Source organism: Globicephala melas, chromosome 2, assembly GCF_963455315.2.
Source record: "Globicephala melas chromosome 2, mGloMel1.2, whole genome shotgun sequence".
Lineage (NCBI taxonomy): Eukaryota > Metazoa > Chordata > Mammalia > Artiodactyla > Delphinidae > Globicephala > Globicephala melas.
The window spans coordinates 151473911-151499165 of record NC_083315.2 but is presented as its reverse complement, the minus strand read 5'-3'; the positions used below and the strand labels follow the sequence as shown (position 1 = coordinate 151499165).

General features: G+C 47.5%; 1 long non-coding RNA gene and 1 pseudogene across 1 annotated transcript in view; both read left to right on the top strand.

Moving 5' to 3' along the window:
• LOC115839655 (ubiquitin-conjugating enzyme E2 S pseudogene) overlaps nucleotides 1-23894 on the top strand; it is a 29171-nt pseudogene extending 5277 nt beyond the window's left edge.
• LOC132596878 (uncharacterized) overlaps nucleotides 1-25255 on the top strand; it is a 170121-nt gene that overhangs the window by 123702 nt on the left and 21164 nt on the right. The window lies entirely within an intron of this gene.

Sequence of the window (25255 nt, the reverse complement as noted above, 5' to 3'; positions counted from 1 at the left end):
TCAGTACATGCAAAAAGGAGTTTGTGGAAAGCTGCAGGAAAGGTTTGTTGCCTTGGACGAAAGGCCTATTCTCTTCCTTCCTGCTTGGCATAGTGCTATGAGGATATAATGTTGGGGGCTGAGGCAGCTGTTTTGTGAGCATGAGGTGGCGAGCTTAATAACCAAAGCCAACATATGGAAAGCTATAAAGAGCCTGAGTCATAAAGCAATGCCCCCAAGCCTCAACTTCCACTTCCAGACATATTATTATGGGAGGAAAATAAAGCTCTATTTATTTACATTTTGACTATAGGCAGAATAAATTCTTCCACTCCCCCAGAAATGTTCATGCCTTCATTCCCAGAACCTGTGAAAATGGTAGGTTATATGGCAACAAGGAGTAAAGGTAGCAGATGGAGTTAGGTTGCTAATTAGCTGACTTTAAAATAGGGAGATTACGGTCCAGTGGTCAAGACACCGAGCTTCCACGGCAGGGGCGCAGATTCGATCCTTGGTTAGGGAATTAAGATCCCACATGCTGAACCGTGAGGCATGGCCAAAATTTAAAAATATAAAATTAATAAAATAGGAAGATTATCCTGGATTATCTGGGTGGACCCAGTGTAATCGTATCAGTCAGGAGTCTTCAGAGAAACAGAACTGTATAGGAAATATATATATGGAATTGGCTCACAGGGTGGTGAGGGCAGGCAAGTTTGAAATGTAAGAGCAGGCCAGCAGGCTGGAGATTCAGGGAAGAGTGGATGTTGCGGTCTTGAGTCAGAAATCTGCAGGATGGAAACCCAGGCAGGGTTTTTTTGTTTTGTTTTGTTTTTTTTGTGGTACGCAGGACTCTTACTGTTGTGGCCTCTCCCGTTATGGAGCACAGGCTCCGGACGCGCAGGCTCAGCGGCCATGGCTCACAGGCCCAGCCGCTTCGCGGCATGTGGGATCTTCCCGGACCGGGGCACAAACCCACATCCCCTGCATCGGCAGGCGGACTCCCAACCACTGCGCCACCAGGGAAGCCCTCCATCTTTGCTTTTAAGGTCTTCAACTGATTGGATGAGGCCCACCCACATTATGGAGAGTAATTTGCTCCACTCCAAGTCTGCTGATTTAAATGTTAATCACATCTAAAAAATATTTTCACAGCAACGTCTGCACTGGTGTTTGACCAAAGAAATGGGCTGGCCAAGCTGACACATAAAATTAACCATCACAGTGATCACATAGATCCTTAAATCATGGAAGAGAGAAGCAGAAGAGTGAGTGTCGGAGTGATTCCATGTGCTAAAGACTTGACTGGTTATTTCTGGCTTTGAAGATGGGAGGGGCCATGAGCTCTTCTAAGGAACGTGCCGAGGAACGCCAGCAGCCTCTAGAAGCTGGAAAGGTCAAGAAAACGCGTTCTCCTCTAGAACATGGCCTTGCTGACATCTTGATTTTAGCCTGATAAGGCCCCTTTGGGTCTTCTGACCTCCAGAAGAGTGAGATGACCAACATGTGTTGTTTTAAGCCACTAAGCTTGTGGTAGTTTGTTGTAGCAATAATAGGAAATGAGCACAGTCACTATCAGGTTTTTTCCAGGTCCTTGCTGGTCTCTGCATCAGGGCAGAGAGTGGGGATCCCACACTCTCTTCCTTCCATTGTAACCTACTGGGGCTACTTTTCAACCCTTGAGATGGACTTTCGTTTTCCCACCTCTGGGCCTTGCTTGCTGTCTCTTCCTCACCCACCGTGGGAGGCAGCCCTCTCCTCCCCTCTCCCACTTCTGCTGTTGGAAATCCCATCCATCCTTCAAAGCCCAAGTCACCTCCTGTCCTGACCATACACAGAGGTTTCCCGGACAATGCGACCCATCTTCCTTTGAAAACCTCAGGCGGCTGTACCCACAGGTGATGATCTAAATGTGTGAGAACCAGGGCACTGGAGGGTCAGGATGTGCCCCAGCTGTAAGTAATAGTAAGGCTCAGTGGGGCTCCCCAGATGAAGAGCAACCCTTGGAGGCCGCTCAACCGGCACTTGGCCTTGGCTGCCTCGAATGGCAGGTATTTTAAAATTTTTTATCCTTTTGCCATTCATGGTGACTAAACTGTAAGCTTGTTTGAATTTCTCACAGCACCCAGCCTAGTGCCTGTATCACGTGTATCCGTTAGGAACACTTTTAGATGCAAATAACAGAAAAAACGATTATCAGTGTTTTCAGTAAACAGAGGGTTATTTTTGTCTCCCAGAACAAAGAGTAGATGATTCTGGGGATGCTTCACGGGCTCAACAGCATCAGGACCAGCATCTCTGCATGTCTCTTGGCTTTCCCCTCATGTTCAAAAAACACAAGACAAGGAACAGTGACACCAGAACCGTCCTTTCAATCTTGCTCCCCCCTTAAATCTTATTGGCCACATGGTGTCACATGACCATCCTCAGCTGCAAAGGAGGCTCTGAATCTAAGTATTCCCTTTTTTAGCCCGAGATGGAGGCAGGCTAAGAGAGCGGGGGTTGGGATGGACGTTGTATTAGACAGTGAGCCACCAGTGTCCACCACACCGTACCTCAGTGAATGAATGAATAAATGAATGAATGAATCTAAGAGAGGGTTTTCACCTGGACAAGTCTGGGCTGGAAAGGAATGCAGGGATCTGGTTTTCAGAGCCCTGTGTGGTCACTACCTCATCAGGGGTCAGGCCTGATGAGAATTTGCTCCCAACTTTCCCTCAGGCTCAACTTCCCTCCCTCCTCCACTAGGCCCCCTTGCAGGCTCCCCTCAATCGTGGAACCACAATACAGCTCTTCACAGCCAGAAGAGGCAGGCAGGGGTCCATCCCGTCTGCCGGTCCCTGCCCCCATCCTGTCCATACAAGATTGATAATGAAACCAATACCTTTCACCAGCGTAATTTTCATATTTAATGAGCGTGACTCAAAAACTATTACATTAATTAGTCAAATCCCACAAACTGTTAATGGTGCACGCGGTAATTAATATCGTATTCAATTAAAAAATGACCTGTTTCGGGGTCTCTCCCAGGTTAGAAGTGTGGGGACCTAGGAGTGTTTGCAGACGGGTTGGCAGAAGCCCTGTGGTGGGTGCTGCTCTTTCTTTTCCTTTTTCTTTTCCCAGCGCTTCGTGGAGAGAGAAGGTGCCAGGAGAGCACGGTCCTTCCAGCGCGGCTGCCCTGGCAGCCTCTGGCTTCCCCTCTGCTCCGCTGCTCTCCCCCTCGCCCCTTCCCCCTCTGCCAAGCCGACAGCCTACTTGCTGTGATTTATGGGAGGGCCTGACACAGGGCTCACAGACTGGAAAATTTCCAGTTTACACAAGAATTCCCTGAAAAATGAGCTTGGTTAATTTATTTCTTTCATTAACGAGTTTGAACTGTGAGATAATCTTTCTGAGAAGCACCCCATGCCCACCCTGCATTGTTCACACATCCTCACAAGCTGCACCCTCAGCTGCCTCTCCTCCCGCCTGGGCGGGGCCTGGGAGGGCTGAGGGGGGTCTCTGCCCGTTGGCCCATCTGCTGGGACTGGCGGCCTGTGGCCAGTTGGGGATCCCCTTGTCTCCCACCCTGTTAGTAACCAGAATTGAAACTGGGGCTAGATCAACAAGACCCCTTGGCTTCATGTTTGCCCAATGCACTTAAAGAGGGTACGGCACCCTGCTTAGGCCCCGGGTGGTCGAGAGGAGTTTAAGTCAAAGTGCTTCTCAACCAGGAACTTAAGACCAAAGCGTGGAGATGGAAACTATAGGCAGCACACAACCGGAGGGCAAGGCCTGAGAGCCCGCCCGCTCCCCCCTGTGTGGCTGGAACGAGAGCGTACAGGGCTCTCCCACTTCTCCTCCCCAAGGACACCCCAGCCGGCACCCCAAGCTTTGGCTCTGTGCCACACAGCTGCCTCTTGACCATCCATCAGGCATGGGGTGAGCACGTTGGAAGCTTGACCCACCTCCTAAGGGTGGACCCAGGAAAGAGGCCCACATAGATGCTGGAAGCCATTTAGGGCCAAGTGGACGGGGAATATGGTCTACAAAGGGGCACAGGCTTGACTCCAGACTCCTTGTCCCATGGGGAGGAGCACAGCTGGAGAAGAGTGACTGTACGGGGACAAGGACCCCATTGCCTGAGCGTAAGGGCAGATCTCGTGAGATTATGGTGGAAACAGAATTTAAAACCAGAGGAGGACAGGTTGAAGCCAGGAGGAGACGGCATAGTTTGTGGGTGGAGAAGCTGGGCTTTGAAGCAGGACTGCCTGGTTGGAATCCTGACTCTACCACTTTCTGGCTGTGCAACTACTGGCATGTTATTTAACCTCTCTGGTCTAAGTGTCTTGGTTTTAGGATGGGGATGAAAATTGTTTCCTCACAGGACTTTTGAGAGTCAGATAGCCTATGAATGCACAGAGCCCACTCTCTGACACGTAGTAAGGATTCAATTAGTGGAAGTGGCTATTATTATATTAATGGAAGCATTGTTAGGAGACTTAATGACAGTGCTTTGGAAACATCCAGCCTTGTGGTTGATATTGCAGACTCTGGAGGAACCTGCCTCCTCCGCTTACTTGCTATAGGATTGTGGGAAAACCACATGACCTTCCTGTGCTTGGTTTCCTCTTCTGCAAACCTGAGATTATAAAAACCACCTCATAGGACATCATGTGAATTAAGTGGAACAATGTATGTTAAGACTTTAGCATATGGTAAGCACTTTGACAAGCTTAGCTGTTATCGGCTAAGAGTCTGTTACCCCGTCTAAATATTTGGGATTCATCATTACCACCGTCCTCCTAACAGTGCCATGGGATGGGTGTGGCAACGTGCAGGAATCCCCAGGGATCTTGCTAAAGTGACTTTCTGACTCAGCAGATCTGAGGTGAAGTCTGAGATGCTTCATCTCTGTCCAGCTCCCAGGCGATACTGTTGCTGCGGGTCCATGGACCACACTTTGAGTAGCAGGTGTTGTTTTACCTACACAGCTGATGCGGAAATGGAATTTCAAAAAGGTCATACTTCATGTGCATGACTAAGACTAAATGACAGAACTAGGGTTTAAACAAAGGCCCTTGGGCTCTAGAGGATCCCAAAAAACCTGTTTGAGATCTGAAAATTATCAATAAATAAGAACTTGATGGTGTTCTAAGTACTAACCATGCTTGGCCTGTCTCAGCTGTTTGTGGCACAGGGGAGGTCCCAGACCTCAGAGAGCCTCCCGAACCCAGCTCCCTGGATGCATGTCTGAATCCTGGGAACAGTAGGCTAACATATAATTAGTGCTGCACACTTTTAAGTGCATTATCTGCTGTATCCTGCCTGCTTATTCTCTCTTTGCCACAGTTGCCACCTCTGTAAAATGGGCATAATAACAGTTCTTATGTCCTAGGATTGTGGGAGGAGACGTGAGTTCTTTCAAGCAAAGCACTGAGAACAGGGCTCCCCATGAGGGACAGTGCGGCACAGAGGTTAAGCACATGGCCTCTGGAACTGGAAGGTCTGTGTTCAAATGCTGGCTATGCCGTTAGTTAGCTCTGTGACTGCTGGCAACTGAAGTTAATTACTGTGTGTCTTCGTTCCCCCATCTGTAAAAGGGGAATGATAATAGTTGGTGTGAGGATTCAATCTCTTAGAATAGTTCTTGTTTCATGTGAAATGCTCTTTAAGTCATTATTATCATGCATCTTCATACAAAACCTATGACATAGTTACTATTGTCTTGCCTGTGTTTCTGATGTGGAAACTGAGGCTCAGAAAATTTCTTGCCCAAGGTCATGCAGTAGAGGGCAGATGTGGATACAAAAGCAAGCATTCTGACTCTAAGTCTGCCGTCACCTCCCCCACCAAAAAACAGTTTTTACTCCAAATCTCCTTGGGCAATTGGGTGCACACGCCAGCACTGTTGGGGGGTAGGGGGATGCTAAGAGGAATTCTTCCCCCTCCATGCAGCAGAGATGGCTCTGGCACGCGGGAGTCCCCGGGGCACAATGTGTCAGCTGTGCCCATGACAGGAGGGGGCCTGTGGTGTAGGATGTGGCGGCAGTAGCTGTGGTGGGAGCTCCTGGTGTTGGAAGGTGCCGGGTTCTTTGGGAGGCCTGGATGATGCCCACCGCCTACGCCAGCCTCTGTAAGGGTAGGTTCGGTCAAAAGCAGCAGTATTGGTGTCTGTGCCCACGTAGCCCCCTTGCAGAAGCCACAGAGGCAATGGTGGTGAGGGTAAGTGCTCTCAGGGGTACCTGGGCGGCACCCAGCTGTGGAAGCAGAAGGGTTTTGCCACCTGCTGGCCAGAGGGCTTGGTAATGAGACCACAGGACACGTCTGTTAGGAACTCCCAGAAAACACCTGGATGGCCTTTGGCTGATAAGGGGTGTGGAGGAGAGCCGGAGAAGTACTCTCCTTCCTGTTGGTGCTGTTGCATTTTCATCTTCAGATCCTGGGGTTGAGAGGGAGTGGGTCTTTGAACACCCCAGCGAGCTGTGAATCCCTAGAGAACAGGAACCATACTTAATCATTTCTGTGTTCCCTGTAGGAAGTTATACCACCCTGTCTTACAATGAATGTGACTCCCCTGTTTGTTGGATAAATTAATCTAAACCAGTGTAGGAAAGTGCTATGGACTGAATGTTTGTGTCCCCCCATCCCCATTCGTATGTTGAAGCCCTCATCCCCAGTGCAATGGTATTAGAAGCTGGGGCCTTTGGGAGGTAATTAGGTTTAGAAGAGGTCATGAGGCTGGAGCTCCCATGATGGGATTAGTACCCATATAAGAAGAGGAAGGGACCAGAGCTGTCTGTCTGACATGTGAGGACACAGCAAGAAGGCAGTCTACAAGCCGGGAAGGGGACCCTCATCAGAACCCAGACTAGCATCCTCATCTTGGACTTCCACCCTTCAGAACCATGAGAGATAAGTAACTGTCATTCAAGCCACCCAGTCTATGGTATTTGTTCTAGCAGCCTGAGCTGACTAAGGCAGAGAGGGAGAAGCAAAGGGCTAAAATTCTCTTGCACAAAAATGGCTAATACCCAAGCAAGCACATTGATGAGGTACCCAGCAGTGCAAGGGGACAGGGACGGTTAGGGAGCTGTGGATGGCATTAACCTTATCAATTCTTCAACCCCATCCCTCTCTTCTGCCAGATGTTTTCGTGCCTCTTTTACCACTGTAAAATGCAATCCACAAATAATATAACCTATATAAATGCATATTTTAAGAATAATAAGTTCTAAGTGTAGAACAAGGAAGAAATCAAATAAAAGTAGTTTATTTAAGAAAATAATGTGACTTTAAGCATCATATATAGAAAAATATATAAATAATTTATAACAAAACCATTTGTATTTTAATCTATTAATGACCACGCACAATGACACTAGATGACACAAAGGAAGAGTCAGTTGGAGAAATCTGGGTAAGGTGTATAGTCTAGTTAATTGTATTGTGCCAATCAATTTCCTGAATTTGCTGCTGAACTATAGTTAGGTAAAATGTTTCCATTGGGGGAAGCTGGATGATGGGTATCGGGCACCTCTCTGTACTATCTTTGCAGCTTCTTGGGAGTCTGTAATCGTTTCAAAATATGAGCTAAGAGTTTTACAGAGGAGTTGGAACCTTGCACCTATTTGTAGATTCACTGTGAATTCGGAAGTATAGACCAATACATGCTACAAATGAGTGAAATACTATGAGTGGTGTCCCCATTTTCTGATTTCATTTTCTGAAATAGTGAACAATTCATGGCAAGTCCTGAACAAAACAGAGTCCAATTTCACCTTGATTTACAAGAGTTGAATTGCTGGAAAGGTTGGTCATGTTAAAACTTTGCAAAAGATTGCTTTGTGTTTACATGTTAAAAAAAAGTGTCAGGTTCAGATTCAGATCATTCAAATCAGGTTTTTCAATTACATGAATGTCCAGTAGAGTTTTTAAAATTCACATGAGGTAGGAGACAATCTTTATTGTGCAGGATTATCCTGTGTGCTTTTGGATGCCAGTCTCCCTGGACACACCCACTAAATGTCAGTTGGGAAGCCCAATTATTGGAATAGCCGACCCCTCCCCCTTGCACACTAAAAGCCATTATCATGAACTGGGTTTCTAACCTCTAGGCAGGAGTTATTGTCTTGAATTTGGGCCTGTAATGCCAAGCTTCCCTTATTCCTTACACTCCAGGAAATGGCTCAAATTCCCACTCCCTGCATATCTTTCCTCAATTCGGTATTCCTTTAACTGGTCCGTGTCAACATCATCCTTGTGAATGAGCCTTCTGAAGCCAGTGCCAGGAGTTGAATTCCTGGATACAGCTGCTGTCCTCCTGAGAAAGGAGTCATCCTCTCAGCTTGGTGCAGAGGGAGAGATGAGACCTAGCCACAGTCCCAAAGACCTTCCCTGTCGTGCAGCCCAGCCCCACGCTTGAGACCAGGGTCTGCACCACATCCTGCTCTTCAGGTAGCTCTCTGGAACTTGGAATTTGGGTAGGAGTTCCTACCATCATAATACACCCTCAAAGTATGAACTGCTCAATCAGCCTTCATATTTTCTTTTTTTATTTTTTTAAATAAATTTATTTATTTATTTTTTAATTTTTATTGGAGTATAATTGCTTTACAATGGTGTGTTAGTTTCTGCTTTATAACAAAGTGAATCAGTTATACATATACATATGTTCCCATATCTCTTCCCTCTTGCAGCTCCCTCCCTTCCACAGCCTTCATATTTTCTTACTAATAAGAGGAACATACGGAAATGGGAGACAGATGTGACCCTTGGCAAAACTGATCTCAGGGACTTCCCTGGCAGTCCAGTGGTTAAGACACAGCGCTTCCACTGTAGGGGGCTGGGTTCGATCCCTGGTCTGGGAACTAAGATCCCGCATGCCATGGGTTGCGACCAAAAAAGAAAAGAAAACAAAAAACAACAACAAAAAACTGATCTCAAACAGAATTAAAAATGCCTCAAACAGATAAAAAATCTGAGCAAGTCACTTAACTTTCCTGAGTCTTCATGTCCTCAACTTATGTAAGGATCATGTGAAACTGTTTATATGAGAGAGATCTGTAAACTGTAAAAAGTTATATTAATATGATAAATTGCTATCACTGTTGTTATTTGAGCCAGTCCAACAATCCATTTAAATATGCCAATGAATAAAAGAAGAGTGGGTGGGAATCCTGAGTATAGGACACAGAATACACATATTCTTCAAATCCATCATCTAGACCAGGGGTTGAGAAATTGTGGCCCGTAGGAAAATCCGACCCCCAGCCTGCTTTTGTAAATAAAGTTTTATTGGAACAGAGCCAAGTTCATTTGATTATATACTGTTTGGGGCTGTTTTTGCACTATAACAGCAGAGCTGAGTTGTTGTGACAGAGAGCAGATGGCCAGCAAAGCCTAAAATATTTACTCTCTGGTCCTCTGCAGAAAAAGTTTGCTGACCGTCAACAGAAAGGTCTGTCTAAAGGGTACAACCATGTCCCGACCCACCCTTTCAATGGTTCCTGATGGTGATGGAATAAACATTTTAACCTAGAAGGCAAGACGCTCCAGAGCCTGGCTTCAGCCCACAGCCAGCCTCACTCTTCTGTTCCAAACTGCATGCTTTAAAAAATAAGCTTCTTTCTTGCATGTCCCTTGCTCAGTGCTGTTTCTACCCCCTTGCCTTTGTTAAGGGCGCAGGCTGGCTCGGGATGGTTCTGGAAGGCTGAGGCCTGAATGCCTTTCCCAGCTAACACTCAGACCCCTGGAGGCCTATGCCCCTCTGTCCTTGAAACACGTTTTCAGGGTGTTCCTCTCAGCCTGGGAAGGCCCTGAAGGAGTAGCATCCCTCAGGAACTTGCCTCTGGGGTGTGTAAAGCCCCAGCTCCATGCCTGTCACCCAGGAAGTAGCAATGAAGAGCCACTCTTATTTTATATCACTGCCTTTGGGTCAAGGCTCAGAATGCTCCAACTTTCATGGGACCATGAGACTTCAAGGGGAGAAGATTCCCTCCCCCACTGTCTACCTGCTGCTTCATCCTCTCTGCCCTCTCTGGAAGATGGCAGGGACTTTTCTAAGGCAGGTAACTGTAATTTCAAGTGCTCTGTAATAGCTCTTTAGTTACACAGACAGTTAATAGATTTTCTGAGAAAGAGGCTGAGTCCGCGGTCATTCTAGACCTCTTACAGAGTGGAGTGTAATTGCTGCCAATAGACAAAGAGGTAATTACTGTGTAACCCGCCTTCTGGTTTCAAAGCAAACAATCAACACGTGATGTGCTCTTGGAGGGATCTGAAGAGCATTACTGTTGTGCCCGATTGTGTCCGAGTCTCTGTCCTGCTTGAAAAGACCCAGTGATCCAATCAGTTATAGGACCCCCGAATCTCTGGTTGGGAAGGGACACGGAGGTCCTATGGTAAGCAGAACAGTGGCCCCCAAAAGTGTCCATGTCCTAATCCCACGAACCTGGGAATACATTATCTTATGTGGCAAAAGGGAAGTAAGGCTGCTGATGGAATGAAGTAAGGCTGACTTACAAAAGTCAGCCAACTTTAAAATACAAAGATTATCCTGGATTATCTGGATGGACCCAATATAATCACTAGGGTCCTTAACTGTGGAAGAGGGAGGCAGAAGAGGAGGTCAGAGTGATGTGATGGGAGAAGGACTCAACCCACTGTTGCTCGAAGATGGAGGAAGGGGACCACAAGTCAACGAATGCAGGTGGCCCCTAGAAGTTTCTGATTTCATTTTCTGAAATAGTGAACAAAAGGCAAGACAACAGATTCTCTCTGGAGCCTGCAGAAAGGAACACAGCCCTACTGACATTTGGATTTTAGTCTAGTGAGATTCATGTTAGATTTCTAACCTATAGAACTGTCAAATAATACCTCTGTGTTGTTTTAAGCCACTAAGTTCATGGCAATGTGTTATAGCAGCCGTGGAGAACTAATGCGAGACCCTCATTTATTCCAGCTTTTTACCTGATACAGAAACCCCTCTGTAGCAAACCTGATTTATGGTCATCAGCCTCTGCTCGAGGACTTCCTGTAAGCGGGAGCTCACACCTTAAGTCATAGCCTATCAGATACTGGTCAGCTCTCATTGTTGGAAAGGGTTTCTTCTTGGGCTCAAAATCTGTCTCTCTGCAAACACCCTCCCTTGTTCTCCACTTGTCCTGGCTGACAGAGTGTTCCATTCCTACCCTCACCTCTGTCCATAGCGATTGATTTAGGATGGAACATGATTTAAGCCAGAAAAACTGGAACCAAGGAGACCCAATTCTTGGACTTTGGTGGGAGGACACCATTAAGAAAGAGGCACTCTTCTCACGGGAGACCCAGGAATCCAAAATTTACACAAGTACCCCAGCTTGCATGTATTGTATTGCATGTTCCACTGGTAACACTTGGAGAAACACTGCATGGGTGTTTTTGGTCTGGACTCTCATACTGAACCCCACAAGTGTGGACTCAAACACCAAGCCTGAAGGTGGCTTTTATGCAGGATCTTATGAAGGCGATAGAAGGAGTGTTTCAGAAGACTTGAATCTACATGAGAATAAACTGTGGGTAGTTTTGTTAAACATAAAAATATATGGTTTAACAATATATGGAGTTCCCTTTTTTATGGTTTATGTTCTCACTGGAGGCCCTGTCAACTTACTAAATAGTCAATCAGGTTCTCTCTCTGTCTCTCTGTCTCTGTCTCTGTCTCTTTCCATATCTGTCTCTCAGCTTCTCATGCAGACACCCAAGGTATGGAGAGCAAAGAGGGGCCCAGTCCAGGGAACCATCCATTGCTCCCCCCACCCCAGCCCCAGCCTCAGAAGGAGTGAAGGCTTCATTGCTCCCGTGGATGCGTCAGGGCCAAGGTGCTCTTGGGAGCCCCTCCAGGGGACAAGTACCCTGTCTTCACTGGGGTACTTGTGCGTGTTAGCAATTGGGCCTTTGGAAGTTCCCCAGGTCTCTTTAACTTTTGAACTGAGCCCTTTCTGCCCTTTGGATGGAAGCCCAGTCCAGGTGCCAGCCATTCTCTCTCTGCTCTGAAGGGCAAATGGGAAGTTGCCACCAGAAGCCGGAGTGGCATCTGTAGTTTGGGGCCATGATTCCCTGGGACCTGGAGCTGGGAGTTAACAATGCTGCCCAGGGTCCCCACATAGGGGGTCCCCAGAAACATTTGTTGAATAAATGAATGGATGAGAGCAGAGAGGGAGGAGAAGGAGAAGGGGAGAGAAGAAGAGGGTGAGAAAGATTGAGAGAGAGATCGTTCTCATTGTTTCCTTTCCTACCTTTGGGAGTGAGGAAGTGAGAGGGAGGGAGGGAGATTTCTCTAGAAGTCCTTTATTCCATTTTATTCCATACAATAACCACTGTAAACGCCCACTTGGAATACAATCATAATAACCATAGTAACTGTTCTTTCAACATTCACTTGGCCGGAATAAACAGCTACTTTAACAAAATTCCTATCAAAATTACATCGCATGCCCAGTAACTAAAAGATGGAACAACTCAAATGCCCATCAAGGAATGATGGATAAACAAAATGTGTATCCACACAATGGAATATTATTTAGCTGTATAAAGGAACGGAGGACTGATACATGCTACAATGTGGATGAACCCCAAGATGCTAAGTGAAAGAAGTCCACACCAAAGGTCACCTGTTGCGAAGTTCCATTTATATGAAATACCCATGCAGAGAGAAACCAGATTAGTGGGTGCCAGGGGAGGAGCGGGGAGCAATGCTGAGTGGCTTCTTAACGGGGGTGGAGTCTCCTTTGGGGGTAATGAAAATATTTGGATAGATAGAGGGGATGGTTGCCCAACCCTGCAAATGTACTAACAGCCACGGAATTGTACACTTTCAAATGGTTAGTTTTATGTTAGGTGTATTTCACCTCAATTTTTAAAAAAGATTACATTGCATAAGATCTTCCTCTTGTCACAGTGCCGTTCGACAGCGTCTCCGCACCCCCATCCTCCATCTGTGAGACAATCACCTTCTCAAAGACTTGCTTTAGGGCTTCCCTGGTGGCGCAGTGGTTGAGAATCTGCCTGCCGATGCAGGGGACACGGGTTCGAGCCCTGGTCTGGGAGGATCCCACATGCCGCGGAGCAAGTAGGCCTGTGAGCCACAATTGCTGAGCCTGCACGTCTGGAGCCTGTGCTCCGCAACAGGAGAGGCTGCGATAGTGAGAGGCCCGCGCACTGCGATGAAGAGTGGCCCCCACTTGCCACAACTAGAGAAAGCCCTCGCACAGAAATGAAGACCCAACACAGCCATAAATAAATTAATTAATTTAAAAAAAAAAAAGGAGAACAAACCAGTCAAAAGTCATAAGGAGAGTGTGTTTCCTTTAAAAAAAAAAAAAAAAAAGACTTGCTTTACAATTTGGGGATAACCCTATCTGCGACTTTCCCCTCCACTTCTTGCCTTAGGGTATTGCTAGAATTCTCCTTCCTGGGCTTTCTCTCATAGGGCTTTCTCCACCAGGCTGTCTGTAATCACCTGTTCCCTGCTGCCCACTCCTGCCCTTTCAGTGGCCAGGCCTCAGCAGCCCCCTTTCCTTCTCCTTGAGCCAGTGTCCATTCAGTGCAGTTGAGAATGAAGCCAGGCGGTTCAGGGGTTAGCTGACAAAGCTGTCCTGCTAGGGTTTTGGTGACACCTATAGCCAGGAGTGTCTAGAAGTGTACTTGTGTTTGATTTCCTCGTGTCCAGCTCTCAGTCACCCAGTTCTACTTCAAGTGTCGTCTAGGGCAGGAGCAGCTCACCAAGTCCTGGTACAGTGGGTCATTTCGGGCCCCAGGGACTCATAACTGTACTCAAAGAGCCCTCAGCCCCTGCCCCTGCAGCTTCCATCACGGGGTCTCTCAGACACAGCCTCTGCCTTCCTCTCTGGACTCTGTCAACCCCTTCAGTAGCGCTCAGGCCCCTCCCCTCGCCCCCTGATGTTGCAGATGTGTGCTGCGAATGTGTGCGAGATGGGCAGGCAGGTGGAGGCTCCTGAGTGTGTGCACGAGCAACTCCGCGAAGCCTTCCATGTGCCGCGGGGCGGGAGGGCTTTAGTGGACCTCACTGCCTCAGGTGGAAGAGTGTGGCCCCGGGGACTCTCCCCTCTTACAGCAGAAGACACAGCAGCTGTCTCTAAGGCTGATGTCAATCACAAGCTTGTCTGCTTTCAAAACACATACCTTTCCATCACTGTACCTCTATGTTATGGGTCAAATCCTGTCCCCTAAAAAGATATGTTTAAGTCCTAAACCCTGCACCTGGGAATGTGACTTTTTTTTTTTTTGCAGATGTAATCAAGTTGTGATGAGGTCATTAAGGTGGGCCCTAACTCCAATATGACTGGTGCTCTTAGAGGGAAATTTGGACACAGACACAGAGAGACGGCCATGTGAAGAGGGTGGCAGAAATTAGAATTATGTTGCCACAAGCCAAGGACTGTCTGGGGCTTCCGGAAGCTGGGAGAGGCAAGGAAGTATCCTCCCCTGGGCCCTTCAGATGGAGCCTGGCCCTGCCAACATCTTGCTTGCAGACTTCTGGCCTCCAGAACGATGAGAGAGGACATTTCCATTGTTATTTTTGTTTTCTTTGGTTTTTTTTTTGCAGTACGCAGGCCTCTCACTGTTGTGGCCCCTCCCGTTGCAGAGCACAGGCTCCGGACGCGCAGGCTCAGCGGCCATGGTTCACGGGCCCAGCCGCTCCACGGCATGTGGGACCCTTCCGGACCGGGGCACGAACCCGTGTCCCCTGCATTGGCAGGCGGACCCTCAACCACTGCGCCACCAGGGAAGCCCCATTTCCATTGTTTTAAGCCGCCTAGTTTGTGATACTTTGTCACAGCTGCTCTGGTACACTAACACACTCTTCAAAACGCTACACATCCCTAAAGAGAGAGAGAACAGACATAATAGGAAAAGCTCTCCACGTATGTGAGGATTTTTAATTGCTTCACAGAATTGTTGAGGATCAGGAAGTTTACCCATGAAAGAAAGAGGTTTAGAAAGTGTTAAGCACCAATCCCATAGATTATTATGAGATAATTATACATTATTGTAAGAGCAGAACCAATTCTGATTGTCTGGCCCTGCTTCTCCCTTCCACGCTCATCTGATAATTTCTTAGCCACTTTCATTCCTCTTTCTGTCAGTTCCCGTCTCTCTTCTTCCACTACACCCTGCAAACATGAAGAAGCGATGTCCCTGACAGCCCAGTTAGGGACACGGGGTGGGTTAACCCAGCTCTGAGGAGGCGCGCTGCACACAGTTAACTTACGACCGGGGCTTGGGAACCCGTCTCCCTCCTGGTGTGTGTGTGCACTCATGTGTGCCCCCGGAGCATAGGGAGAGAATCCAGTGATATTTCACACAAATGAGAAATGTTATTCTGCAGATTAAAGCCTCGCCGAGCCTGGTTTTGTCTTTATTTATGCTTTTCCATTTCCCTCTGCGCTGACATGGGTGCCCACGCCAGGGAGCACCGAAGGACGTAATTGGCGTGGTGAAGGATTGTTGAGCGGCCTGGGCGCTCCCTCACAGGGCTACCCCCCTTCTCTCCCCCATCTGTCACCATCTAATGTGACAAAGTTTTTATCGGGCATTGAGGCACAGGAGATTAAAAGTAAATACTGCAATCAGGAGGCAGCTGGGGAGAAAACGCAGCGCATTTCACAGTAAGCTGCACAGCTCATCACGGTAGCCTCGTGGCCCCCTGAGGCAAGGGTGATGGGGGAGGGAGAACTCCAGGTGGGGCACTGGGGAGAAACATGGGCCCAGGCAGCTGCACTTTCACACTTTGGTCAGTAATAATAAAATGATAGCAGTCACCATATATCAAGTGCCTACCATGTGCCAGGCTTTTGGACCAGGTTCATTTGGGCACATTTTCTGATTTAATCCTCACAGTGATCATGGAAAGTTGCAAGAGGCTCCTCCTTTACAAGAATCAAAAGGCCAGAGAAGTTAAGGAACACACCCAAGGTCACTCTGCTGGTGAGTGGCCCACCAGAGTGGCCCACCAGGAGAGAGTGGCCTCTCTCCTCCCACCCCTTCTTTAATGAATAAATAGTGGAGCCTGGGTTTGCAAGATAAATTATCACAGGGGAGATTTTGTTTTGTTGCATCTTCATTACTATTTTGCACTAAACCACAAGTTTCCACCACTCATTAACTGATTCAATCATATATTTGTTCATTTAGAATCGAAGCTCTATGCTTTGATTTTTGTCTTTTTTTTTTTTCTACTTGGTATCTCCACACTTAGAACATTGCCTGGCATATAGTAAGTGTTCAATAAATATTTGCTGGATGCTTGAATGAATGAGTGAATGAATGACAATTGGTCCAGTACCTCCTATGCCATTGTTACTAAAGTGTGGTTCCTAGACCACGAGCAGCATCTGCATTCCCTGGGAGCTTGTCAGGAATGTAGAAACTCAAGCACCACCCTGATCTGCTGAATTCGAATCTGCATTTTAATAATCTCCTCAGGTGGTTTGTGGGTTTTCTGAAGTTTGAGAGACATTGGCATATACTAAGACCCTTGCCTTGACGGCCTAGGCTTTCCAGCTTCATCATCTTTCGTGAAAGGGCTTGAACTTCACACTTACTTCTGTGGCAGTGCTTTATTCCGTGCACCATTAAATCCCACTGTTAAATCACTATCGTTAGATGGTCTTTCAGGGAGGTCCAAATCAGCCATGGATGGACATCTGCAAATCCCTTCTTCCTTTGTCTCCCTGACCCTTGCCTTCTTCTCCTTCTGCCCTCCCTACAAGTCCCAGCCTTGTAATCCTGGACAATAGTGGATCCCTGATATCTTCTTAACAGGCACCACCCTTAGCCACAGTGCTCTCTCCTGAAGAGTAGATCCCCTCTCACTGGGAGAAACAGAGGGGGCGAAGAAGAAACAGAGCTCCATCCTGCCGAACTTTGAGCCAAGTAAACCTTGACTGGTAGTGGTCCATTGGAAAATGTGGTTCATTTCCATTTTACAGTTAGGGAAATTGAGGCCCAGGAGCGAGGAAAAGCTCCAGGAAGACTGATGACACCAAACACTGAGTCGTATAGGGTCCTTGGTAGGAAGATACAGCACTGGGCCAGGTCATGCCTACCTGCTACGGAAGCAATTTCCCTCTTGGAGCCTCTGCGTTGTCCTTCCCTTCCTGTTTCAGACCCATGGGCTCCACTGCCTTGGGGGCAAACATACTCGGCTGTGACAGTCTTATGCTCCATCCTCTAACATTGCCAGTCTCTAGCTGCCAGCCTTCAGATACTCTAGGATTTAGAGTCATAAAGCATGAAGTCAGTTACTCAGTAGCATCCATTATCACATTACCACAAATAATTTTATCAGGTACTATAAATTTAAATGTGTTTTTCACATTTTTTTATATTTCCAAAATCAGAGTGCAACTTACAGTCGGTAAGTACATTTGATAGATTGCTTTATTAAAAAAAAACTTTTATTGAATTGATGTGTGTTACAATTGATGGCATTTTAGAATTGAGGGAATATGGTATTAAGGCTCTAGGAGAATGGGACACATCGCAGGTACATTTAATGATAAGGAGCTTAGGAAATGTGGAAATGAGGATAAATTAATAATCACTGAATAACTATAATTAATACTCCTTACTGTTTATGCCAATTATACATTTTCTCTAATTCTTAAATAATCCCACAGGAAGATAATGTGACTTTAATCATTTTAAACATATGTATATTGTGGTCTCCACCCTGTGGTCTTTTCCTTTAATAACAGTTTTACTGATATATAATTCACATGCTATAAAATGCACCCTTTTAAAGGGGACAATTCAGTGGATTTTAGTATATGCCCAGAGTTGTGCCTATAGTCTTTTTATCTGAATTTCTTGAGGATCTGATTCTATCTGTTCTGCCTGCTAACTTTCAGTCATAGTGGATTATTTCCCCATGTGCTTTGTAATTTTGGATTGGGAGCTCATTTTCGGGTAGGTTTTTTGTGCGGAAATACTCTGTTGATTGGTTAGAGGATGTATCCCTCTAGAGGGGGACCTGACCCATGGGGTCCAGCAAGAAAATTGGTGGTTTCCCTGCCTGGACCTCAGCGTCCTACCCAGGAGGTGGGACAGCCTGCCACACGTGGTTATTGAAGGAGACCCGAAGACCATGAAGCCTTGTTCAGATGTCTCTGTGTTAGCATCGTCATCAGCAGGACCAATGCTGCTCCCAAACTAGGGTACAAGCTCCCCGAGGGCAGGGGTTTATCTTGCTCACCACTGCTCCTCCTGCATCTAGATCGGGGCCAGCTATGGTGAGTGCTCAACAACTAGCTGTTAGAGGAATTGGTCATTCCCTGGAGATTAGGATATGGACATCTTTGTGGTGCCGTTATTCACTGTCCCACAGAAAGGATCTTATAAATAATCTTTTCAACTTTCTTAACATAAAAAAGAAACAGAGGTCCCAAGAGGTTTCCTGGCATGCAGCCTCATGCTCTTTCCATTCTACCTATCAACCTCCACCTGCTTACATGCTCAAGGTAGACGAGAAAATGAGTAACTAGAGTTCATTTGTGGAGCTGTCCTGAAAGAGGAGAGATGTGAGTGGAGCCTGAAATGAAAGGAAGGACAAGCCTTGCTGGGGGCAGAGTTCTAGCAAGAGGAGCAGTTGGGAAATGTCAATAAACTCAGGAGTTTCTAGTAGTCCTGAATCTGGGTACCTAAGCCAATGATGGAAGGAGTGATGGTTCTGTTCAATTTATAAGCATTTTTTGAGTTCCGACGGTGTACTGGGTGTTGTGCCGAACTCAGCCACAAGAGGAATAAGACCTACCACTCATCTCGAGAAGAGACACCTGGAAGGGGGTATTATATGATGGAAAATAGGCACAAGCTTTGGAATAGGACTGGCCTGAGTTTGAATCCAGTTCTACTTACAGGAATTTTAGGAATTAATTGACATGACTTCCCTACATTACATGGTGAGCATCAAAAACTGTGCTTTAATTTTTCCCTAGTCCTGGAACCCGCACCTAATTGTGTGACTTTGAAACTGACAGGCTTCCTGAGTCTCAGTTTGCTTACCTTTGTAATAAGGATACTATTGCCTATTTTGGAGACTGAAGGAATGCTTGCTAAGCACTTTTATGCTCAGCTCTGGCCATGTTTGCAAGGGCCCAGCAGGAGGCTGTAGGCAGCCAGAGGCTAGTGGGGACTGGGGTGCTCCCCAGCCCTACCTGGATGCCTCAAGGGTGAAGAGGAGAATCTGCTGTGTGTAACATGCTTATAGCCCTGGACCCGGGTTGGGAAGTTCTGCCTTAGAAGGTTGTCAGGAGGATAATGATATGATCCATGGCAGTGCTTCTCAACCACTGCACTAGATCGTTCTTCGTTGTGGGTATTGTTCTGTACTTTGTAGCATGTTTATCAGTGTCTAAGGCCTCTACCCAGTAGATGGCAACTCCCAGTTGTGAAACCAAAAACGTTTCCAGACATTGCCAAATGTCCTCTGAGGGATAAAATAGTCCTTGGTTGAGATCTATGGGAAAGGACTCTGTAAACCTAAATGTGTAAGATGTCATTCCTTTTTTTTCCAGTGAAAGTCATTTTTTTAGGACACACTGTATTATTTTTTTTTGAAGTATAGTTAATTTACAATGTTGTGTTAGCTTTAAGTGTACAGCAAAGTGATTCAGTGATACATATATAAATATATATTCTTTTTCAGATTCTTTTCCATTATAGGTTATTATAAGATATTGAGTATAGTTCCCTGTGCTATACAGTAGGACCTTGCTGTTTACCTATTTTATATATAGTGATGTGTATATGTTAATCCCAAACTCCTAATTTGTCTACCCACCCCGGGCCCCACTCTACTATCCCCTTTGGTAATCATAAGTTTGCTTTCTACGTCTGTGAGTCTGTTCCTGTTTTGTAAATAAGTTCATTTGTATTATTTTTTTAGATTCCACATATAAGTGATGTATGATATTTGTCTTTGTCTGACTTACTTCATTTAATATGATAATCTCTAGGTCCATCCATGTTGCTGCAAATGACATGCTTTCGTTCTTTCTGATGTCTGAGTAATATTCCATTGTGTATATTGTATACCACATAAGATAGCATCCTTGCAATGGTCTATTATCATTTTACTGCCACATGCTGAGTATATGCTACTTTGGAGGCAGCGTATGTTCCTCCTAACCAGGGCCCTATGGAGAGAATTTGAGATCAAGGTTAAATGGAATTTGGAGAAAGCCTCAGCTAGCAAGCAGCGCTTTGTGGGCGGTAAGCAGTGCCTGCCTCGCTGCCTCAGCCGCTGCAGACTGGCTGGAAGAGGCAAGAGACCCAGCTCTAGTCTCAGCTCCTCCACCACCTGCTGGGTGACCCAGGCAGGTCCCTTTCCTCTTTAGGTCTCTGTTTCCACACTAGATGGACTCTGAGGTCTCTCAACATGTCCGTCAGTTCTGACCATCAAAATGGCCATGGATGGGGGAGGAGAGCCTCCAGCAGGAGCTGGGAAGACGGCCCACATCTGTAGCAGTTGGAAACTGGGCGGGATTTTGAACCAAGGCAGTGGGTCCACCTGGATAAAGAGTCACCAAAGCTAATTAAAGGTCAACTGTGGCCCATACACCATGGGCAGAAGACATGGCCTTTCCAGGCTTGGTGATGAAAAATGCTACTTAAAACCAAAAGAGTACTGTTTCTGCTTCCCAAGGAAGAAAGAATAATTCAAGTGAGTACAGAAATAAATCTCTCTACTGCCTTCTTCCTCTAACTGACACGTGTGAGAGAAAGAGAAGAGAAAGACAGAAAGGTCCAAAGACCTGCCATGTTTCCTGTTGCTGAAGACAAGTCCTGCAGTAAATTGTCTTTGCAGAGCAGGGCAGTGGGCTTTGGAGGGTCAGGTGAACCCAGAGGAGAGGACGACACGGGGACTAGATTGTTCTGCATAATGAAGTGAGGAAGTTGATTTTCTAGGAGAAGGCAGAGGAAAGACATTGGGGAAAAGGGCATCCCAGTGTCTTAAGGTCACAGGTCACTGATGTGACCAAATAAAAACTCCTCCAAACTTTCAATAATGTTTGCTACACACACAAATGTCTTGTGTCCATGATGGGCTTCATCTGTTTCTTGCAAGGGTGGGTATTAAGGAATGGAGTTGTATGGAACAAGGTCAGCCCAAGTGTATTAGATTCCTAAGGCTGCTGTGGGAAAACATCACAAACTGGGTGGCTTAGAGCAACAGAAATGTATTCTCGCACGGTTCTGGAGGCTAGAAGTCTGAAAGCAAGGTGTCAGCGGGGTCGTGTTCTTTCCAAAGGCTCTAGGGAAGAATCTTCCCGTGCTTCCTCATTTCTGATGGCTGCCGGCAGCCCTGGGTGTTCCCTGGCTGGTAGATGCACCACTCCAATCTGCTTCCATCATTGTATGGCTTTTCTTCTCTGTGTGTCTGTCTGTGTGTCCTCTCCTCTTCTTATAAGGATACCAGTCACACTGGATCTAGGGTACCCCTAATCTAGTATGACTTCATTTTAATTAATTACATATGGAGAGACCCTATTTCCAAATAAGATCACATTCTGAGGTTCCAGGTGGATATGCATTTTGGGAGACATTGTTCAACCCAGCGCACCAAGTGAGAGACACTATGATCCGTAAACGGGATCCTGGAGAAAGAAGAAGGACCCAAATCTCTGCTTCCCCCACCCCCACCCTTACACCTGCATCACATACCTGCAGGGTGTGGCCTTACCTGTGCAGTGGACTCTGGATCAAGCGAGGCAGGCCCAGAGCTCTGGTCAAGTGGCTGCTGCACATAGTTAGTGGCTCACGGTGACTGACCTCCCCAACCTTCCATCCAAGGGTCCTCCTGGCCCTGGGCAACACATCCTCTTATTCTGGGTGTGTATTAATAGTGAGGATTTGTTGTCTGTGGCCTCTGCCCTTGGCTTCCATTCCCCTTCTTTGAGTAAACAGCACTCAGATTCACTTTTGGGGATCCATCTCCCTTACTCTCAGGGTATACAGGGCCCTGTCCAAGACTTCAGAGCCTGGTCAATCAGCATATTAAATACCTCTGGTCTCAAAGGTTGGTTCAGGATGGGCACATTTTCCAAATTAATGCAATTACAGTGATTCCCAGAACTCGTACAGGAAGGGAGAATTCTTTCTTCTGGTTTGGAACCCACAAGGCTATGGACTGGACCTCTGGCAGCCATTTTGCCATTGTGAGGTCAGGACTTCTCCAAGAAGGGAACTAATATAGAAAAAGTGGAGTCAAGAGACGAGCAGAGAGAAATTGGGTTCTGATGGTATCAATAGCGCCCAGATCAGGCTGCGCCTGAAGCTCTACTTCTGGCCTTTTCAGTTATCTGAGCCATTAAATCCACCACCACCTCTCCCCCTTGCTTAAGTCATGAGTTTGGGTCATATTTTCTATCGCTAGTAAAGGAAGGATATTAATTGCAATTCATCTAGAATGGGTCTATCAGGGACTTCACTGGCGGTCCAGTGGTTGAGACTTCGCCTTCCAATGCGGGGGGTGCGGGTTCAATCCCTGGTCAGGGAGTTAAGGTCCCACATGCCTCGGGGCCAAAAAACCAAAACACAAAAAGAACAGAAGCAGTATTGTAACAAATTCACTGAAGACTTAAAAAAAAATGGTCCACATCAAAAAATCTTAAAAAAAAAATAGAATGGATCTATCAGACTCCTTGCCTGGGTTTTATAATTTATCTAGTTTTGGAAAATATTTCTTTTTATTTATCTTTGGAACCATGCAGACTCAGAAGTGGATGGCACGCTCCCAGAGTGTCACTGCAGCACCCTGGCAGAGTAGATAGTCTCGAGAGCCTTCGTAGAAGTGCAAGCCTGTCTGCATCCTGCCTCCATCAGCAGATTTTTCTGAGTGCCCATCTTGTGTTCCCTGGGGAGTGGCTTAGATTAAGGTGGTGGCAGTGGAGATAGAACAGGTGGCATCGGGAGGGAAAAATCCATAGAACTTGGTGTTGATTGGCCATCAGTGATGCGGAAAGGAGGTGTCCAGACTGGATCCTAGGCTTCTAGCCTGAGAAGTACAATGGCTGCCACACTCTGAATGGGGAACATTAAAGGTGACCAGTGTCTGAGAAGGAGGGGAGATGATGAGCTGGTCTTATTCTTCTTTAGTGTATCGTGCCCTCACAACTTCCAAGTGGAGATGTCAGATAGGGAGCTGGACACACAGCACTGGGACTTGGAGCAGAGGCCAGACTAGAGTTATCTGAGCGGGGGGGGGTCACTTGCCTACCAGGGCAACTGAAGTTTTGGGTGCAGGGGATTGGCTGAAGGAGATGATATAGGGTAAGAAATAGAGGCCCCTGGATGGAGCCGTGAGGAGTACCAGCAGGGGGAAGAGCTCACGGCTAGAGCATCCTCTACCCTCCTCCACTGGGTGCCAGAGCTCAGCTCTGAGCCACTGAGTCCTGACTCCTGAACTTGACTTCCTGGTCTTGTTCATTAGAAATAAGCTCCTTAGGGCTTCGCTGGTGGCGCAGTGGTTGGGAGTCCGCCTGCAGATGCAGGCGGCGCGGGTTCGTGCCCCGGTCTGGGAGGATCCCACGTGCTGTGGAGCGGCTGGGCCCGTGGGCCGTGGCCGCTGAGCCTGTGCGTCCGGAGCCTGTGCTCCGCAACGGGAGAGGCCACAACAGTGAGAGGCAAAAAAAAAAAAAAAAAAGAAAGGGACTGGGTCTGCCTTGCGCACCACTGAGAAAAAAGACTACTGCTGTGGCCCACATTTCCTCTGCACTCACCTCCCCTCTGCACTAATAATCTCCCCTCCGTACTCACCCCTCCTTTCTGCACTCAGCTGTCCCCTCTGCACTCATCCCTCTCCCCTGCACCCCCTCTGCACTCGCCCTGTATGTACTCACCCTGCAGGTACTCACTGCAAGTACCTGTGACCCTGAGGACTTGCTTGGCAGGGAAGCACGCTTGGTCTGCTCAAGGGTTAGACTGGGAGCGCCAGGGAGCTAAGGCCCCTGGGGGCACCCCTCAGCCCTCGCTTTTGATCACTGGGAGCTGAGGGTAAACGCGGGGCTCCTGGAACAACTGTGCATACTCTCTCCAATCCCAGCCATGCAGTGGTGAGGTGCTCATTGCTGCTCTCAAATCCCCTCCCTTCCCTTCCTAGTTTCACTCCCCACTCCCCGACGGGGCTTCCTGGGATTGTGTCCCCAAAACCCCCTTGCTCACATCTTAGGCTCTGCTTGGGGGGTGGGGAGGGGCCTAGATCCAACCTAGGACAACCCCTGAGTGCCCAGGATGGTGCCTGGCTCACAGCCAAATAAGGACTTTTTGAAGGAATCCATGCATTCACGCATCTGCACTCCCTGCCACGAAGAGGCCGCCAGTGAACTTTGGTTGGAGTGAGAACCATTGATCCCGTCGTTCATCCACCACAACCGCCACCACGTGCCTGTGCACACACACTCAGAGTGTCTGCCGTGGTCACTGCCGGCCCCTCCCCCTGGTCAGAGGAAGCCAACGAGGAGCCCAGGTCCCCGTGGCCCACTGGGGAGCCTTGACACGGGACACAGCAGAGGGGCGGTGCCGTGGAGCAGGGCCCTTGTGTTCTTGGCAGTGGCCTTGGGTCCACCCACAGTGTCCCATGGTCATAGGGGCTTGATCCTCACCCAGAGGCTCCTAAAATATGGGCAGCCCAGTGGTCCCTGTGCTAATGAACTGGGGCTAATCAGCTCTGTGTGTGTGTGTGTGTGTGTTTAGCTTCCATGAGTGTACGTGTACCTATGTTTTTTTGCTTCCATGTGTATCTGTGTGTGCACGGCGGCTTCTGTCATTATGCCCCTAATGGAAATACTGCCACGGATCGCAACTCTCAATTAGCTCCCGGGGCGATCGCTGTGACAGCCAGTTACAGAACAGCAAGGCCTAAAGGAATGAATTAATTTGTAGTACACGGCACTTAGAATCACTGTGTTAGCCACAGACTCAACAGCCAGAGACCCTGAATAGAGGAGCTGAGACCACTGGTCACCAGCGGAGACCCAGGAGGCGCCTCCCCTGGGGGCCTGACCTCGGAAGGAGATCAGAGGAACCTCGGGGACCTTTGCTGAGCTCAGGGCTATGCAGCCTATCAACCACTCTAGGGCTGTACCACCCACCCATAGGGGCAGAGGGCTCTGGCTGGCACACAGCCAGACCAGAGGCCCAGGGTGCCAGGAGCTGCGAGAGGGGGGTGAAGCCTGTTCTCTTTCTCTGCAAACAGGACCTTCTATTGTCGCATTTTGGCTGGAGTGGAGTC